Source organism: Lathyrus oleraceus, chromosome 3, assembly GCF_024323335.1.
Source record: "Lathyrus oleraceus cultivar Zhongwan6 chromosome 3, CAAS_Psat_ZW6_1.0, whole genome shotgun sequence".
NCBI lineage: Eukaryota > Viridiplantae > Streptophyta > Magnoliopsida > Fabales > Fabaceae > Lathyrus > Lathyrus oleraceus.
The window spans coordinates 282248395-282252081 of record NC_066581.1 but is presented as its reverse complement, the minus strand read 5'-3'; positions in this window follow the sequence as shown (position 1 = coordinate 282252081).

Sequence of the window (3687 nt, the reverse complement as noted above, 5' to 3'; positions counted from 1 at the left end):
CTGCTGGAGTTCAAGAACATGTGCATGCAAGATTGTTTCAAAATGCCATGGTTTCTGATATTGGATGTACCTGCTGGATCTTAAATGAAAGACATGTTCATGCAGGATTGTTTCAGATGACATACACAAGGTCATGGCATCTGATATGGCTGTACCCACTGAAAGTTATAAAAGGAATTATTGGATTATGCAGGATTTTTCCAGGATGTCAGACCCGATGTCATGACATCCTGTACACAGAATATTCAGTATGAATGTCTGGTGTTTTGTGATTGCATAATTAAAGGCAATCTTTGCATGATTGAAGATCTGATTAGCTGGCGCATTCAATCATGGATTACAACCAGATTACTTATTTTCCAAAGAGATCTAACCAGCTGTTATAAAAAGATTTGATTGGAAAATAGATTTAGGGTTTTCAAGATGTCCAAGCCCAACTGAATGCTTTTATAAAAAGGGACTTAGAAAACCTGTTTGAACACACAACCAATACTGAGCGAAATATAGAGAGAGAGCTAGGGTTTGTGTCTGTTTAGTCGTGAGACTTGTAGGTCATTCAAGTCATCCATTGATGATTGAATTGGACTAATTTGTGGTTGTAATTTGTCACTCTAAAGCTGTTAAGCAAGAGTGTGTGTCTTCTTGATCAGAGCTGTGAAGCAAGATCAAGAGTGTGTCTTCTTGATTGAAACTATGAAGTAAAATCAAGAGTGTGGAATTGAAAAGTATTTTCTTTTCACAAGGGATTGTTGTTTAAAATCACTGGTGTGTGATTGTAGGGAAGTGAGTGGGTTCTCATATCTAAGAGTGCTTAGGTAGAAATTGCACGAGTAGAGATTAGGTGAGAAAGACTGTAACTTGTTGAAGTGTACGGAGAGTCTTTGAACTAATTCTATTTTAGTGAATTTACTTCCTGGCTTGGTAGCCCCCAGACGTAGGTGAGTTGCACCGGACTGGGTTAACAATTGCTTGTGTTATTTGCTTTACCATTATGTATTTTTTACCCATTGTGTGTTAACAGATATTAGTGTCGTGACATTACCTTCGACATCTTATATTTGATACCAGAATTTCAATTGGTATCAGAGCAGGCATCCTGCTATGGTTCTGGGTGAGATCTAGGGGCAATACTTTCTGCTACAATGGAGAGAGATGGAGGATCTGTTCATAGGCCACCAATTTTAGATGGTTCTAACTATGACTATTGGAAACCTCGAATGGTAGCATTTTTGAAATCCCTTGATAACAAGGCTTGGAAAGTTGTGTTAACAGGTTGGGTGCATCCTGTCATTACTAAAGAAGGAGAAGCCACTACTGAGAAGAAGCCTGAAGAACAATGGTCCAAGGAGGAGGAGGATCTTGCCCTTGGAAACTCTAAAGCATTGAATGCAATATTCAATGGGATAGACAAAAATATTTTCAGGCTGGTAAACAACTGTGAAGTGGTCAAAGATGTTTGGGACATTCTCAAGACCACTCATGAAGGCACCTCTAGGGTAAAGATGTCCAGACTTCAGCTGCTCACCTCCAAGTTTGAAAACTTAAGGATGAAGGAAGATGAAAACATTCATGAATTTCACATGAGTATCCTTGAAATTGCTAATGCTTCAAGAGCCATGGGAGAGAAGATGACAGATGAAAAACTGGTAAGAAAAATACTCAGGTCACTCCCTAAGAGATTTGCAATGAAGGTGACTGCCATAGAAGAGTCTCAAGACATTTCCAACATGAGGGTAGATGAGTTAATTGGTTCCCTCCAAACCTTTGAGATGGGATTGAATGATGGAACTGAAAAGAAAACCAAAAGCATTGCCTTCATATCAAACACAGAAGAGGAAAACAGTCAAGACGTGGATAAAGAATGGGCCAATGAAGTTGCAATGTTGGGGAGACAGTTCAACAGACTGTTAAAGAAAATGGATGCAAGAGCCAAGGAAAATGTCAAGAACATCTCACCTGACATCAGCAATGGAAGAAGAGGAAGGTCAGAGGAGAAGCCCAAAGAAGGAAAAGAAGTAAAGTGTTATGAATGTGATGGGTATGGACACATTAGAACTGAATGTGGAACCTACCTCAAGAAGCAGAAGATGAGTCTTGCTACCACCTGGTCAGATGAGAGTGATACAGAGGAGGCTGCAAATCTTGTGACTGCTTTGACAGGAAGATGGGGATCTCATCAAGACTCAAGTGATGGTGAAGTAACCTTTGAGGAATTGGCCTCTACCTACAGAGAGTTGTGTCATAAAAGTGTAGAGTTGAGCAAGCCGGTTTTAAACCAGAAGAAAGAAATAACTCAACTTGAGAATGAGAAGGTAGAATACTTGGAAACCATCTCCAAGTTACAAACAGAAGCAGTGGTTCTGAATGCCAAGCTAGTTGAAATTCCACAAGCTGAAAGTCAGAAGATAGCACAGCTGGAAAGAGAGAAGGCAGACCATGTGAAAACCATCTCTAAGTTTAAAACTGAAGTCATGTTTCTAAATTCTAAACTAGAAGAAATGAACAAGTATGTAAGGATGTTAAGCAATGGATCTGACTCCTTAGACAAGATTCTCCAAACTGGACAAATAACAGGAGACAAATCTGGCATTGGATATAATGACTCAAAGCCTGAGAGCAGTTACACTGGTGCCAAATCCCAAGCCAAACCTAAGTGCATCTATAATAAAAGTAAACTTGTGATGTCACATCATATGTTCCAACATCAGAGGAGAAAACAGTAGAAAGGGAAACACCAGAGATGGAGATGCCATCACTGTGGGAAGTTTGGTCATCTGAAGCCTTTCTGCTATAAACTGTATGGTTATCCTAGGCATACTCATCGTCAGAATTACTATCAATCCAGACCCAAACAGCACAGGCCTATAATTAAGAAACAATGGATTCCTAAGACTAATGTTATTAGTCTGATAGCTCACATTCCCCTCAGAATCTCTGCCAAAGAAGAATGGTACTTTGATAGTGGATGTTCCAGACACATGACTGAAAACCAAGACCTGCTAACTGATCTGCGTCATCATGCCATAAGCCATGTAACCTTTGGAGATGGAGCAAGAGGTGAAATCAAGGGAAAAGGTAAGCTTGATTGTCTTGGAGTTCCTAAACTTGACAAGGTTCTACTAGTCAAGGGCCTGACTGCAAATCTAATAAGCATCAGCCAACTATGTGATCAAGGTCTGAATGTTAACTTCACCAAAACTGAATGTCTAATCTTTGACAAAAATAGTGAAGTGATTATGAAAGGAATCAGGACCAAAGACAACCGTTACATGTGGAGCTCTCAAATGGATTATCCCTTAAAGTATTGGATGAGTATAGATGCTCTTAGGAGTGATGAAAAACAAGTCTGTGGGAAATGTCATACAAAGATGTCACACCAGAAGCTCAGAGGAGAAAGGGCTATGATGGCTCAAAAACTGAGAGGTTAGATCAAATAAGTGGACATATGACCAGTCATAGGCAGTATGGAACTATTGGGACTAGGCCACAGGGGACTTTATGCTTATCTCGAAGCAAAAAAATCAAGAACAATGTGAAGAAGATTGGAATGACACCTGCTTCTACACAAATGAAAAGTATAGAAGATGGAAGCAGTTGGGCTCAACTGGGTTGGATGAAACTAGTGATGATAGCATACAATGTCACACATGATGTCATGACATTGTATTATGATAACCTGAATGCTGA